Consider the following 17681-nt stretch of genomic DNA (forward strand, 5'->3'; position numbering starts at 1 on the left):
GCCGGACAACTGCTATATATAGTAGGCGTGACCTCTAGAAGCATAGGCCCTATATAAAATTAACGATTCTAGATAATATAATATACTATACTTGGCTCTTATGGGCCGCTTATGCCGTATATGCGCTCTACTAGAGCTTACTATCTACCTATACTCCTAATACCCTTAGGCCCTAAACTAGTTAACCTCTAAAGCCTTAAATGCGGATTATATGCTAAAGATCTATAAATTGTTTGCGTTTTCTTATAAAATGGATTAGCTAGTATTTCTCTAGTAAGAATTAAACTCTATATTGTCTTGCCTATTCTATATAGGTGTTATAAGCTTTCTCTAGCATTCTGTAATTCTCTACGGCTAATAGCCTGTATATAATTAGGTTTGTGTTATTAATAAAGCCTATTCCCTAGGTTGCCCCTTTTTTAAAGGAATTAAGCAGGTTGCTTATAAAGAAAAGGAAAAGTATAGGCGAGAGGGGTAATCCTTATAGTATTCCTATTGTAACTACAATAGGGGGGCTTTAGTATCCGCTAAAGACTAGTAATATTTCTTTTTAACCTATAAACCCTTAGATAAATTATATAATCTATTTTAAAAAGCCTTTTACCCTAAGGATATATAGGAGACGCTTGTAGGGTACGTTGTTATAGGCGCCACTAATATTTAGGCTAAGCATTAATACTATAAAATCCCTTCGCATCGCCTATATAGATTTAATGGTGGCAGCGAGTAGTATAAGTGCTAATAGTATTAAGCAGTTCTTTCTTACCCCTATTTAGCTCTATAGTAATAGGGCGTATTCCTTAGCCGTGTCTGCTATATAGTCCGCTATTACCTTTTCTAAGATCTTACTAAGGGTGTTTTCTAAGGTAATAGGGCGGTAGCTTCCTAGGATTAAGTAGTTTGCTTTACCTTCTTTTTATAGAATAACCGTTATTATAAATCTTCTAAGTTATAGGTAGTAGCCTATAGTAAAGTATGCTCTAGCTATATTTATAAGCTAGGGTGCTATAAGTGGTCTATAGGTCTTTAAGGCCTTATTTAGAATCTTATCTAGACCTAGTACTATATTATTTAAAAGGCGGCTAATAGTTCTAGCCATTTCCTCTATTATTATATCGCTGTTAACCTATAGGTAAGTCACTAGTGCTTTACCCGTAATATTACTAAGGTCTGCTAAAGCTAGTTAGGGAAAGAACCTTTTTATAAGGATCTTTACCTTCTTATTATTATTATTATTAGTGGCCTATAATTCCCCTACTCTTTATAAGGGTAGTAGGTATAAGTCTTCTACTAATCGCCCTACCTTTTTTTTTTTACCTATTTTGCTATAGCCTACAGGCCCTTATTATAGGGGAGGCTTAGATTAAAAGTATACTTATTTATAAATCGTCTCTAGTTATTCCTTACTTTTTTTTTAGGGTATTCTTTAACTGGTTTCTTATATCTTTATATTATCTCTTATCTTTAGGGTTATAGCTACTTAAGTATTTCCTTCTTACTTATTATTGGCTAGCTATAAGAACCGCGCATTATACGGACTATATATATTATGTATAGGGGCACGGCCTTAAGACCAGGCAGTGCTCTTTTAGCCTATTTTTAATTACTGCCTAGATCCTTTCTAGTCCCTAGTTAATTTCCTTAGGGGTAGCTAATAAGCCTTACTTATTTAGTATCGAGTGGATTTCTTTTAGGTCTTAGAGTTATTATTTAACTATATTAAGGAAACTGTCTGCCTTAAGCATCCTTATTGCATATCTTTTACTATTTAGTTACGCCTTAATGTCTAAATCTAGCTATATTTAGATGGGGATATAGTTTAAGGTAAGTGCCTATTCTTCTTTAGGGTTATACCTTTTAAGTCTCTAGTATAGGCCTTCGTCTATAAATATAAGGTTAATTATACTTTTGGCGGATCTTTATTACCATATAATTACTTAGGGGGGGTAGCCAACTTAAGGCCCCAGCTGTTTATAGCTTTTAGTAGGTACTTTACCTATTATTTAGTAGCGATATAGATACCCCCCTACCGCGGGTGGTAGAGGTTTATATCTCCTAATAGGATAAACTCTATACCTTTAGTTTTAAGTAAGCTTATTACTAATATAATGTTCTCTGTTTATAGGACCCCTTTAACCCTAGGGTTATATATATTAATAATTTATACCGGTCCTCTATATATCTAGATTATTATAACTATAATATCTAGATTAACTGCCTGTTATAACTATAAGGATAGGCTAATAGTCTTACTAATTATAAAGTATATATATATAGCTGCTTTTAGTTCGTATAGGAGCTAGAATCCTTAAAGGCAGTATATTAATTATATATAGGTATTGTAGTATAGCTCTTATATAATAAGGATATAGTATTTCTTTAGGTCTAAACTGTCTAGTAAGGGCCTTATAAGACGGTGGTTTGTATTACTATAGTTATATTATATAATGGATAGGATAGGCTAGGAGAACGTATTGGTATAAAAGTACTCTGTAAAGATTACCCAGTCGAAGTCCTAGCGGTTCCCCTAAGCCTTAGGGTAGAAAAGGGACGCTAGGCGGACAATACAGTAACTATATATAAGATAGTAAAATAAACGGAACGCCTTATACTAGGACTCGAGATTACCTAAATCTAATGGCTTTAATAGGAAAATGTAAACTAAGTATATGATAAAAACAATAAAAGAATATAAGGGTCGCTAGAGACTTGCTAGGGAGACGCCGGTTAAACGCATAGCTCCCTTATTATTAGCACATATATACTAGGAATGTAAAAACTCCTTATCTAAAAAGGTATTATTATAAATGGCCTTATATATAACGTAAGGCTCTATAACTATAAACTCCGCCTAGAATAATGCTACCGCTGTATATAATAGGGATACACCTAATCTATATACGCAGTATAGGTGTGCTGCGGCCATTGTGTAGGCCCCTATAATATAAGAAACTGCTTAAATTAAGACTAAATAAAATGCGTAAACTGCCACTAAAGCATACATAAGGCGTGGGAGAGAGGAAACTGCATTAGATATAGGAGATGGAAGATAAGGGCTTAATAGCTGCGGGAATAACTGCATGCTAGGTTATATAAATGGAAATAATAGGCGATAAGCTAGGGGGGCGTAGGTGCCTTTTTAGCATTTCCTACCTTTAATACTAGGGGGCTAGGCTAGCTATCCCAAGCCTTAACGGGCTAAAAGTGACGCCGCGCGATATTACTAGACCGTATAGGGATATAAGGGTTACAGGGGATATAAGGGAGAGGATGCCCTGTAGGAAGACTATTATGGACAGCTATAGTAAGCTTAAGACTAGGATAATTAAGAATTAGACTTAACGTAGCAAATATAACATTTATAGCCGACTTTTAAAGGGTATATAATAATAATTCATTGCTTAACGTCCGATTTGGATCCCTACTAGGCCCACGCGGACTACTCCTTATTTACATATAGGGAGAAAACTCTATTTAAGAAAATGAGAAAACCCTGTAATCCATCTCCCCGCCTTTTAAAACTCGCCTACTTAGCGCCTATAAGTCGCCTGTGGTGCTCTACTACCTTACTATTTAACCTCCTTGGGAACCACTGCTGCCGTAACAAGCCTACGGACGCGCTAGTATTACAAACTTTTACTCTACTACTGTAGAGTTACTAGGGGGCACCTACTGCTCGCCCCCTTGCCTTCTATTACTATTTCCCTTGCAACCTAGAACTGATTTAGTATATTTTAACTAATAAGCTACTAGGTGACCGCCTTGAGGCCTTTTTGTATTAAGAGCAGTGTATTATAGTTTTCTATGCTAGCTACTAAGAGCATTGTTTCTTAATTGGTGCGTAGGGGGTATAGCAGTATTACGTGTTTTAGTGTCTATTTTAGCCAGCTACATTCGTATTTTGGGCTACCTACTAGGACACCCACCCAGTAAAGCTAATCTTTTAGTCCTATTATTCCTATTCTTAAGAGTATTGCTATTATATTTTCTACCTTTATTAGGCCTTCTCGGAGCCCTTAGGTATTTACCCCCTATAGCGTTAACCATACTATAGCTTAGGTTTATCTTGCCTAAGTTAGCCTCTATACCTTTAACTTCTATTTACCTTTCTAGCGTTGGTCTAACTAGTATTATATTATAGTAGATGGTTTCCCGGCGTTCTTATATATTCTACTTTAGCTCCTTTCTCTATCTTACTGTTGTCTTTACTAACCTCTTATACGTCTCCCTTCCTCCTCTATATGGGCCTAGGCCCTAAAGCGGCACTATTCTTCTTCTGCTTTCTTTACCTATTTCTCTAATATCTCTTTCCTACTTTAGGGTTGTTAGTTTGTTCTCCTATAGAGTACACTAGGGTCCCTTTATAGTTTACTTAGGCGTGTCTTAATATACTTTATAACATTAGAGTTACGTTTATTTTACGTTCTTTATATTGCAGCGGCTTTAATATATAACTATAGGGGGGGAATATTGGATTCCTTCTTAAGTAGTGCTGTGGCCGTTCACTTATACCCGCCTATAATACTCTAGAGGCAGGCTATTTAGACCTTTTAAAGTGGTTTAAGGAGTGATTTTAGGGGGCCCTTCTTAATTTCTCTAATGGCCTAGATACTGGATCTATATATTATAGTTGGCCAGATAACTGCTATATATAGTAGGTGTGACCTCTAGAAGTATAGACCCTATATAGAATTAATAATCCTNGATAAAGCGATAAACTNTNCTTAGCCTTTANGGGCCGCTTNNGCNGTATATACGCTCTACTAGAGCTTGCTGTCTACCTATACTCCTAATACCCTTAGGCCCTAAACTAGTTAACCCCTAAAGCCTTAGATATGAATTATATACTAGAGATCTATAGATTAGTTGCGTTTTCTTATAAAATGGATTAGCTGGTATTTCTCTAGTAAGAATTAGACTCTATAACATTTTACCTACTCTATATAAGTATTATAGGCTTTCTCTAGTGTTCTGCAGTTCTCTGCGGCTGTTAGCCCGTATATAATTAGGTTTATATTATTAATAAAGCCTATCCCCTAGGTTACCCCTTCCTTAAAGGAGTTAAGTAGGTTGCTTATAAAGAAAAGGAAGAGTATAGGCGAGAGGGGTAATCCTTATGGTATTTCTATTATAACTGCAATAGGGGGGCTCTAGTATCCGCTAAAGACTAGTAATATTTCTTTCTGGCCTATAAACCCTTAGATAAATTATATAATCCATTTTAGGAAGCCCTTTACCCTAAGGATATATAGGAGACGCTTATAGGGTATATTGTTATAGGCACCACTAATATCTAGGCTAAGTATTAATACTATAAAGTCCTTTCGCATCGCCTATATAGATTTAATAGTAGTAGCGAGTAGCGTAAGTACTAATAGTGTTAAGCGGTTCTTTCTTGCCCCTATTTAGCTTTATAGTAGTAAAGTATATTCCTCTACCGTGTCTGCTATGTATTCCGCTATTACCCTTTCTAAGATCTTGCTAAGGGTGTTTTTTAAGGTAATAGGGCGGTAGCTTCCTAGGATTAAGTAATCTACTTTACCTTCTTTTTATAGAATAACCGTTGTTATAGATCTTTTAAGTCGCGGGTAGTAGCCTATAGCAAAGTATGCTCTAGCTATATCTGTAAGCTAAGGTGCTATAAGTAGCCTATAGGTTTTTAGGGCCTTATTTAGAATCCTATCTGGTCCTAGTACTATATTATTTAAAAGGCGGCTAATGATTCTAGCTATTTCCTCTATTATTATATTGCTGTTAACCCGTAGGCAAGTTACTGGTATTTCGCCTATAATATTACTAAGGTCTACTAGAGCTAGTTAGGGGAAAAACCTTTCTGTAAGGATCTTTGCCTTCTTATTATTGTTATTTATAGCCTATAATTCTCCTACTCTTTATAAGGGTGGTAGGTATAGGTCTTCTGCTAAGCGCCCTACCTTTTTCTTTACCCATTTCGCTATATCCTAAAGGCCCTTATTATAGGGGAGGCTCGGGTTAGAAGTATACTTATTTATAAACCGTCTCCAGTTATTCCTTACTTCTTTTTTTAGGGTATTCTTTAGCTGGTTTCTTATGTCTTTATATCATCTCTCGTCTTTAGGGTTGTGGCTACTTATATATTTCCTTCTTACTTATTATTAGCTGGTAACTAGAACTGCGTATTATATAGACCATATATATCGCGTATAGGGGCCCAGTTTTAAGATTAGGTAGTGCTCTTTTAGCCTATTTTTAATTGCTGCCTGGATCCTTTCTAGTCTTTAGTTGATTTCCTTAGGGGTAGTTAATAGGCCTCGCTTATTTAGTATTGGGTGGATTTCTTCTAGGTCTTAGAGTTGTTGTTTAACTATATTAAGGAAACTGTCTATCTTAAGCTTCCTTATTACGTATCTTTTTCTATTTAATTGCGCTTTAGTATCTAGGTTTAGCTATATCTAAATAGGGATATAGTCTAGGGTAAGTGCCCATTCTTCTTTAGGGTTATACCTTTTAAGTCTCTAGTATAGGCCTTTGTCTATAAATGTGAGGTTAATTATACTTTTGGCGGTGCCTCGTTGCCATATAATTGCTCCTAGGGGGGTAGCTAGCTTAAGGCCCCAGATATCTATAGCTCTTAGTAGGCACTCTAACTGTTAGTCTGCAGCAATATAGATACCCCCCTACCGCGGGTAGTGGAGGTTTATATCTCCTAATAGGATAAACTTTATACCTTCGGTTTTTAGTAAGCTTATTACCGATATAATATTCTCTGTTTATAGGACCCCTTTAACCCTAGGGTTATATACATTAATAATTTGTACCAGTCCCCTATATATTTAGATTGTTATAACTACAATATTTGGGTTAACTGCCTACTATAACTATAAGGATAGGCTAATAGCCTTACTAATTATAAAGCACACACGTATAGCTACTTTTGGTTTATATAGGAGCTAGAATCCTCGGGGGCAGTATATTAATTATGTGAAGGTATTATAATACGGCTCTTATATAGCAAGGATATAGTATTTCTCTAGGTCTAGACTGTCTAGTAGGGGCCTTATAAGGCGGTAGTTTGTGTTGCTGTAGTTATACTGTATAATAGATAGGTAGCGGACCCCCGGCGAGGGTCCTTTAACTCTCCTTTATTCCTTACTTCTTCTATTTCTACTTTCTCTAGGATATTTAGAGCTTCTATCTCTTATATCTACACCCTAGTTACTACTTATTTTATATAGAGCTTTCTATTCCTATGTCTTATATTTCTATTAGCGCTTCTATATCTAAATCTGTTATTATTACTAGTTCTTCCCCTGTTCTTACTAGTCGGCTATATGCCCTTTATAGGTCGGCTGCGAATGTTATATTTGCCGCATTAAGTCTAATTCTTAATTATCCTGGTTTTAAGCCTGCTGTTACTATCTATAGGGGTCTTCCTACAGGGCGTTCTCTCCCTTATGTCCCCTATAACTCTTATATCCCTAATTGGTCTGGTAATATCGCGCGGCGTTGCTTCTGGCCCGTTAAGGCTTAGGATGGCTAGCCTAGCCCTCTAGTATTAAAGGTAGGAAACGCTAGGAAGGCACCTGCGTCCCCCTAGCTTATCGCCTATTATTTCCATTTATATAACCTACCGTGCAGTTATTTCCGTAGCTGTTAAGCCCTTACCTTCTATCTCCTATATTTAATACAGTCTTCTCTCTCCTACGCCTTATATGTGCTTTGGTGGCAGTTCGCGCATTTTATTTAGTCTTAATTTAAGTAATATCTCGTATCGTGGGGGCCTGCATAGTGGCCGCAGCACACCTATACTGCGCATATAGATTAGGTGTGTCCCTATTATATATAGCGATAGTATTATTCTAGGCGTAGTCTATAGTTATAGAGCCTTATATTGTATATAAGGCTATTTATAATTATTCCTTTTTGGATAAGGAGTTTTTGCATTCCTGGTGTATATATACTAACAATAAGGGAGCTATATATTCGTCCGGCGTCTCCCTAGCAAGTCTCTAGCGACCCTTATATTCTCTTATTATTCTTATTATATGCTTAGTTTACATTTTCCTATTAAAGCTATTAGATTCGGGTGATTTTAAGTTCTGGTATAAGGCGTTCCGTTTATCTTACTATCTCCTATATAATTGCTGTGTTGTCCGCCTAGCGTCCCTTTTCTACCCTAAGGCTTATAGGAACCGCTAGAACTTTAACTAGGTAATCCTTACGGAGTACTTTTATGCTAATACGTTCTCCTAGCCTATCCCCTACCCTTACGGCTCGTTCCTTTGCCTGTTAGTCCTTTAGGGTAACTCTAATGTCTCCGCTCTTAAGGTATTGGACTATAACAGCGTTGTAAACTTCTTTGCGTATCTCTATAAGGACTTTTATTTCTAATTATCCCCTAAGCCCCTCTGCTTGTTCTATGTTTGGTTATATTATAATTATATGCCCGGTTATTAACTTAAGGGGGGTAGGTTCCCTATACTATAAAAGCGTAGCTATAGCGGCCTAGGTGCGGTTCGCCGGTAAGGGGGGGTTATACTTATTTTTAATTTTGCTTAGCCGTTAGAGGATTTAATTAAGGGTTTACTAGACTAGCGGAGCTATTCTGCTAGCTATATTAGTTTATTATAGCTAACAGTTACTCCCCTATAATTCTAGATACTAGACGCGTCTAATAGGCTTTATATTTTATTAGATGCCTTCTTAATAGAGGTATTTCCGCTTTATGGTGTAGTATTCGCCCGTCTTTGTTATGGAGGGCTATTGCTAGGCGTAGTTCTAGCGGTCGTACGCGAGTGCGAGCCACCGTCGTTTAACGTGTGCCTCCCCTACGATGCATACATCTCAGGGGGATTCTCTAGGTGTTTTTTAGGGTTCTTTTGGTTGGTTTTGGTCTTTTTAAGCCGGGTGTAGTAAGAGCTCCAGTTTTTATTAAAGGGTATATAGCTAACTAGTAAGAATAGGGGAGGAACTAAAGACAATAATAGATTTAGATATAGAAGCGCTACTAAAAATATAAGACATGGGAATAGAAAGCTCTATATAAAATAAGTAGTAACTAAGATGTAGATATAAGAGATAGAAGCTCTAAATGTCCTAAAGAAAGTGGAAATAGAGGAAGCGAGGAATAAAAAAGAGGCAAAGGACCCCTGCCGGGGGTCCGCCACCTATCTATTATATAGTATAACTACGGCAATACAAACCACCATCTTGTAAGGCCCTTGCTAGATAGCTTAGACCTAAAGAAATACTATATCCTTACTATATAAGAGCCGTATTATAATGCCTATATATAATTAATATACTGCCCTTAAGGATTCTAGCTCCTATATAAACCAAAAGCAGCTATATACGTGTGCTTTATAATTAGTAAGGCTATCAGCCTATCCTTATAGTTATAGCAGGCAGTTAACCTAGATATTATAGTTATAATAATCTAGATATATAGGGGACCGGTATAGATTATTAATATGTATTATTATTAATTCTATTTATCGCCCGATTTGGTCCCTTTTTAGGTCTATACAGGCTTCTACCTTCTATATATAGGAAAAACCCCCTAAGGGGGAAAACCTAGGTATATCCTTTTAGCTAGTCTTACGCGCTCCGCCTTCGCCTCGCCTGTGTACCTTTATATAATGTCTGCCTTACGTACTATGCTTCTAAGGTGTCTTGGAAGATCTAGGGGGTAGTAGGAGGGTTTGGTGATTCGCCGGCGTGCCGCCTTTAACTAGGTAGGGGGTGTCCAGTCTCTAAGGGACTGGAAGGGGGCGTATCCTTTAGTGTCCTCCTGCTGGATCTTATTTGCTGTTTGGAACTGCTAAAGGACTCCTTGGCTTATAAGCTATTATACTGCTACGTATAGACCCCTACTTGTAGAGAGTATTTAGGTAATATTATTTGTGCCTGCTCTAGCGAATAACTGGTCTTTTGTAGTGCGTTAGTTGCAGAAAAGTAGTACGTGGCGTACTAACTGTGTAGGCTATCCGCACGTATAGTGTGGCGTAATGTTTGGGATATAGATGCTTACTAGCTATACATTTAGCCCTAGAACCTCTGTCCTTAGTAGGAAGGCGGCTATAGATTCTGCCTTCGTCTGTCCTTTATATAGGGGGAGAGTTAGTATCGTCTATGGGGTGATCTATATGGCTACCCTCTGTGTTTTTGCCGCCTTCTTCCATTATTGGTTCTACTTAATATCTGCCCATCTTGCGATGCATATAGTGGATCTCCACTTATGCTGGTGGCCTCCTATCCTCTACTGCCATAGTGGCGCTCCGCCGGCGTGGCGCTGGGTCTCCGCTTAGTATTATAGTAGCTCCCGTATTTTCTATTCTTTCTCTACCGCACGTAGGCGAAGGGCTTCCTAGCTTATAAGCTTAGGCATATTACCCCTCCGGGGGGCCCTTACTCCTTATATACGATTAAGTGTTTAGCGTATATCCTTCTTTACTAAGTGGTCTTGTACTGTAGCTGCTCTCTATATAGTAATTGTGTCTATATATATGTCTAGTGGAGGTATTACTGCTTCGCGTTTTAGTGCGGTACGTAGTGTCCTCTTATAGGCCCCTGTGATTTTACGTAGGCATTAGTTTTGTAGTTTAACTAGTGGCTCTAGGGAGCTTTTTGCTAGTGGCTTGCCTTTTAGGTCTACGCCCCAGATCTAGGCGCCGTATAGCATTATTAGCCTTACTATAGCTGTGTATAGTAGTTGTGTGCGTCTAAATAAGGGTCCCTAGGTTGAGGCTATGATACGCGATATCGCTGCGAATGCTGCTGCTCCCCTATAAGTCGCCTGTGTGATATACGCATTCTAGTTTAGTTTAGCGTTTACCTATACCCCTAGGACCTTAAGGGTGGCTTCTGGTTTTACTTTGTAGCCCTAGATGCTTACTATTAACGCTAGGTTGTTATTCGCCCTCCTTTTCCTTGTAAAATAGATAAGCTGGTATTTATCTGGTGCAAATTTAGCGCTATACCGTTTTGCCTATGTGACGCACCTATTGTGCGCCTAGTTTAGTCTAGTGTAGTTTTCTGCTGCTATGTTTCCCTACGTAATTAGGTTTATATTGTCTATAAATCCTAAGGCTACTGTTTTCTAGTTGCTCTTAAATGTCTTTAGTAGCTTAGATATAAAGAATAAGAATAGGATTAGCGATAGGGGCGACCCCTGTGGGATGCCTGTAGGTGTTAGTATTAATTCACTTTTATAGCCCTTAAATACTATCTTAGTGGTACGCCCTATTAGAAAGGCTTATATAAACTTAACTATTTAGTTTAGTAGACCCTTCTTTTTTAGGATCTATAGGAGTCTCTTATACAATACGTTGTTGAAGGCTCCACTTAGGTCTAAGCTAAGTATAGATACTACGTATCCTGGGCGGGCTTGCTACGCCGCCTGGACGCTAGAGGTAATTAGGGAGAGGGCTAAAAGGGTTAATCGCTTCTTTCTTGCGCCTATTTGTGTCTACGGTAGTAGTCCTTGCTCCTCTGCGGCGTCTTATATGCGCTCTATAACTATCTTTTCTAGAAGCTTTCCTAGCGTATTTTTAAGGGCGATTGGTTAGTAGCTTCCTAGGCAGGTAGTTATATAGTAGAGTTCGACATGCCTGCTTATTTAGGCCTCTACCCTAGTTTTCTAGTAGCTTTCTTATTTATCTAGGCCCGAGGGCCTAGGGCTTTCTATAAGCAGTTAGCTGCTACTACCTATAATATAGGGAATTTTACCAGTTCTCTCGGATATCTTATAATAGGCTATTAGCCTAAGTACTAGCCTACCCCCTAGCAGTCTATATAAGAGTCTCCTCCTAAAGTTAGTATGCTTTTATATAGCTTGGGAGCCTTCTATAGCCTCTAGTTTTACGCCTCTTTTTATTATTTCCGCCGGTATGGGTATAAGCTGCCATTTACAGGGGTTATAACTCCTGTCTTATGCGCCTACTGACGTAATCCTATAAGGGCGTCGTAGCTGCATCCTACAATGTGGTTGAAGCCTTAGGTACTATCTACAGTTAAGGCCTAGCCAAAAGCCTCCCCTGCCTAAGTAACTCCTGTTTACTCCTTAAGCGTACCTTACTAGTGTACTACCCTAGCGAGCAGTCGTACTGCCCTAGCGAATAGTCCTATCTATTAGTACACCAACACGCGTATCCGTTCTCTTAAGCTACGTAGTAGTCTCTCCGGCCAGGATATAATCCTGCCTGCCTATTAGGTGCACTAGGGGTTAGAGCCCAGCTAAGGGGTAAGGTCCCTAGAGCTAGTAGTGGCTACTACGCACTACGCCCCGCGGGAGGTTTTAATTCCCATTTCGCGTTGCCTGTAAAAGTCTTCTTATAATAGGCCGACTGTATCTTGCAGAATAGGTTATAGACTAGGTCCCGTGCCAGGCGACCTACCCTACTCTATTCTACTAACCAAGCTTATGTCCCCCCTTTATATAAGCTAGCCTGTGTCTCTAACTGTTAAGTCCTTATATAACTAGCCTGTGTTTTCTTAGAGCCTCCCCCATATATATGTGCAGGTTGCGTGCACTACGCCTATTAAGACCCTCCTGTGAGTCACCTGTAGGTCAACCGTAGGTTGAACGCCATGGGGCCGTCGAAGCTGGCCTGTGTTTCCGCTGCCTAGAGCTTTACCCGTGTTTCCACCTCGTTGAGCCGTCTGGTTGCCGTCGCGTCGCCATTGCGTCGCTGTCGCGTCCTGTCGTCCAGGTCGCGCGCACCACGCCTATTAAGACCCTCTTCTGAGTTACCTGGGTGTACCGGATACCAGATAGGCCTTCGTAGAGGGGCCTTAATAAGTTCTCTAGGCAGGGCCTTAACAAGTTCTTTGCGGTGGCCTTGGGGCCTTAACAAGTTTCGTATAATTTTGCGACGCGTTAACCTTAACAAGTTCTTATAAGCAGAGGCCAGGATACATTTGCATTGCAGAGCTACGAGAGTTACATACAAAGTAGAGTTGCGGAGGCCCTCCTGCTAGGGCCCTCTACCATAGTTTTCCACTTCGGACGCCCCATTATTAATATGTATAACCCTAGGGTTAAAGGGGTCCTATAAATAGAGAATATTATATTAGTAATAAGCTTACTAGAAACTAAAGGTATAGAGTTTATTCTATTAGGAGATATAAACCTCTACTACCCGCGGTAGGGGGGTATCTATATTGCTGCTAAACAATAGGTAAAATGCCTACTAAAAGCTATAGACACCTAGGGCCTTAAGCTAGCCACCCTTTTAGGAGCAATTATATAGTAATAAGGCACCGCTAGAAGCATAATTAACCTTATATTTATGGACAAAGGCCTATACTAGAGACTTAAAAGGTATAACCCTAAAGAAGAATAGGCACTCGCTTTAGACTATATCCCTATTTAGATACAGCTAGATCTAGATATTAAGGCATAATTAAATAGCAAAAGATATGTAATAAGAAAGCTTAAGATAGATAGCTTCCTTAATATAGTTAAATAATAACTTTAAGACCTAGAAGAAATCCACCTAATACTAAATAAGTGAGGCTTAGTGGCTACCCCTAAGAAAATTAACTAAAGACTAGAAAGGATCTAGGCAGCAATTAAAAATAGGTTAAAACAGCACTGCCTAATTTTAAAAGCGGGCCCCTACGCGTAATACGCATAGTCCGTATAATGCGCGGTTTTTATTACCAGCTAATAATGAGTAAGAAGAAAATATATAAGTAGCTATAATCCTAAAGATAAGAGATATTATAAAGATATAAGAAACTAGCTAAAGAATACCCTAAAAAAAGAAGTAAGGAATAGCTAGAGACGGTTTATAAATAAGTATACTATTAACCCAAGCCTCCCCTATAATAAAGGTCTTTAGAGGATAGCAAAATAGGTAAAAAGAAAGGTAGGATATCTAGTAGAAGACCCACACCTTCCGCCCCTATAAAAACTAGGTAAATTACTAGCTATAAGCAATAATAATAAGAAGGCAAAAATCCTTATAGAAAGATTCTTCCCTTAACCAGCTTTAGTAGACCTTAGTAATATTACGGGTAAAGCACCGGTGACTCGCCTAAGGGTTAATAGTAATATAACAACTAAAGAAATGGCCAGAACTATTAGCCGCCTTTTAAATAATATAGTACTAGGACTAGATAGGATCCTAAATAAAGCCCTAAAAACCTACGGACCACTAATAGCACCTTAGCTTGTGGATATAGCTAGAGCATACTTTATAATAGGCTACTACCCAAGACTTAAAAGAGCTATAACAATATTTATCCTATATAAAGAAGGTAAAGCAAACTACTTATTTCCAGGGAGCTACTGCCCTATTGCCTTAGAGAATACCCTTAGCAAGATTTTAGAAAGGGTAATAGCGGACTATATAGCAGACATAGTAAAGGAATACGCCCTACTACTATAAAGCTAAATAGGGGCAAGAAAGAACCGCTTAACACTATCAGCACTTACGTTACTTGCTACCACTATTAAATCAGTATAGGCGATGCAAAGAGACTTTGTAGTATTAATACTTAGCCTAGATATTAGTAGCGCCTATAATAACGTACCCTATAAGCGTCTCTTATATATCCTTAAAGCAAAAGGCTTCCTAGAATAGATTATATAATTTATTTAAGGGTTTATAGGCCAAAAAGAAATATTGCTAGTCTTTAGCGGATACCAAAGCCCCCCTATCGCAGTTATAACAGGAATACTATAAGAATTACCCCTCTCGCCTATACTCTTCCTTTTCTTTATAAGCAACCTACTTAACTCCTTTAAAAAAGGGGCGACCTAGGGGATAGGCTTTGTTAATAATACAAACCTAATNATATACGGGCTAATAGCCGTAGAGAATTGCAGAACGCTAGAGAAAGCTTATAATACCTATATAGATGGACATGTCTATATGGCTAAGCGAGTACTATAGCAGCACCCCTGCATCTTAGCAACACTAATATTATTAATATTTACAAAATTGAGCCTTGCTTGCTTGCTTTCTATATTAGTCTTATTTAAGAGCTAATACCTTATTTACTTAATTTCTAATAATTGATTATTGCTATTAATAACTTAACGACCTATACGCTCATCTAAACCTTCGCGAATTATCTATAAAAACCTTAAAAACTTAACTAATGACGATACACTTAACGAGTTAAACTCCTCAGAGGTTACCTACCAGTCTCCCTTACCTTCCCCTATACCTTTAGGCGATACACTAGCGTTACAGTCTCTATCCTCTATAATGGCGCCTCTCTCTACGGCTTAACGCGAGACTTTAGCCGCTAAAAAAGCTAAAGAACGGCTTTAGTAACTACATGAGGAGGACCTAAGGATTAGAAGAGCTTAGGTAAAGGAGGTTAAGGACTAGGCAACTAACTAGAAAATAAGACTTCTTTAGGAATAGAAGGACTATACTAAAATGCTACGCGTTTAAAAAGAATAGGAAAATTAGGCGACTAAACTCTATATATTAAGCCTCGCTATAGTAACAGCGAGATTAGCTATAGTAGTGTTATCCTTAACCCTAATTAATAAACTGGGTAAGTTGCTCCTATCTATAGCCAATATTCTAAATACCCTTCTCCCTGGCGTCCTAAATAAAGAGATACTTAAGGTATTTTAGGGTACTTTCTTACTTAATAACCTCTCTTGCCTCTAGATATACTAGCTCTGGTTTAAGCCTTAGAATAATATCCTTATTATTAATAGCGTCCTTTTTATAAGACCGAAAGAAGGGATAATAAAGAACTACTCGTCCATTAAAGTGTGGGTAGAGGGCTTCCTTAACTATATAATGATTTTAATCGTTATATATAAGAATCTTTTAGTAGATCTTATTCCCTAAATGCTTATCTTTTATAATTAAGTTATCTGGCTATCTGCTACCTACTAAATTGCTCCTTTAATAACTATAGCCTTAGAGTACTACTCTATGGTTATTTAAAAGAACTAGTTAGAGCTAGCTAACTAAAAGATCTCTAGTAACTTCCTAGATATCTATTATAATCCTAGTACTTATAAATCCGCATCTATTTTAAAACGCGCGTAAGTAAGCACTAATATCTTAAGGACCTATTATAGCTTTAATAGAGGGAAGTATGACCTAGGTAAGGATTGCAAGTTTCTATATACCTATAGTAAGTATAGTAGCCTATATGCTATAAGGAATTACAAGTAGTAATTACTAGAGGAAAGTGTTAATAAGGAAAAGGAAGAGGAGGAAGAGGATTTTATTAAGCTATACCTATACTTTGCTAAAACTATGCTCTACCCTTATAGTACGGGTAGGCTAAATACTATACTATTATTTCTAGTCTTCCTGCCCTCCTCTTCTCTACAGGACTCTCCCTCCCCCTTAATTATTTAAGCGTGGGGGCGTTATCTATTCCTATACCCTAGTAACCTCTAACGTAATATTATTAGTATTTTAAAGTTCGGATGCCAGATTAGGGCAGACCTAGAAATTAAGCTCCTTTTTTAAAAAAAACTAAGCCTTAATAGCTGTAAATACGGTCCTAATCTTAGAGAAGATTAGCGCCGATCTAGATATAGGTAGGATTATAATAGTAACGTCTCCTATTATGTCCTTGCCGCTAGGTTTAATACCTAAAGCAGATAAGGAATGGCGCCGTATTTATAACTTATCCTTACTATTTAGCCGATCTATTAACGACTTAATCCCTATAGCATTCGCCACACTATAATATTTAACAGTTAATTAGGTTTTCTAATACGTTATATATATAGGCTATAGTTGCATAATTGTTAAGAGGGACATTAAGGACGCCTTTTAGAATATCCTACTTTCTATTAAAGCTTAACGCCTTATAGGGTTCTCCTAGAAGGGTATAGTGTATTTCGAACGTTGCCTCTTATTTAGCCTTTAAACTGCACCCTTTTTATTTAATCTTTTTGCGGAGGGATTTTACTGGATACTTATCTAATATATCCTAAACGCCGCCTTAGAGCACTATCTAGATAACTTTATCTTTATACTCTCTAACGCTTCTATTCTTCCTTAATTGCTTAGTATATATAACTAATTAAGCAATAAATTAGGCATCCTATAAAACAAATTAAAGAATATTAAAGGCACTATGGCTAAAGTTCTAGGTTATATTATAGATACTCTAAAGTCTAAGCTGCGTCTTTCTCCTTTAAAACAGGCTACTGTGATTAAGGAGATTAATAAAGCGTTAAGTGGTAGATTCCTAACGCTGGTTTAGAGTTAAAAACTAGCTAGTAGACTTGCTTGGAGCGCCCAGGTAATTAGGCTTAGGCGTTTATATAACCGCTCTATCTAGGAGTTTATCTCTACTTTTATAAAGGTAGGTGGTTATCCTCGCTAACGGCTAATAGCTGAACTTCGCTAAGACTTATTATAGTAGAGGGATGCTTTTACCCTTTTAAATGGTATCCTCTTCTTTAACGATATGGATTAAAAATAATTCTATCTCTTCTTAAACGTATCCGGGATTCTTAGTTATAGGGCCTTCTTCTTCCTTAAGGATTCTTAAGGGATAACATAGCCGCCCTATTTGGTATCTCTACCCTAAGATAATTCTTTAAGCTGCTACCCTAATGTAGAACACCGCCTTACCCTAATTAATAAGCGGGAGGTCTAAGCGATTACGACCTTGTTCTAGCTTTGGGTAATGCGGTAAAAGTATAGCTTAGTTTATATCTATACGGATAATATAGTAGCACTTTTAGGATTCTAGAATAC

The sequence above is a fragment of the Cenococcum geophilum genome (assembly GCF_001692895.1).
Source record: "Cenococcum geophilum 1.58 unplaced genomic scaffold K441scaffold_82, whole genome shotgun sequence".
NCBI lineage: Eukaryota > Fungi > Ascomycota > Dothideomycetes > Gloniales > Gloniaceae > Cenococcum > Cenococcum geophilum.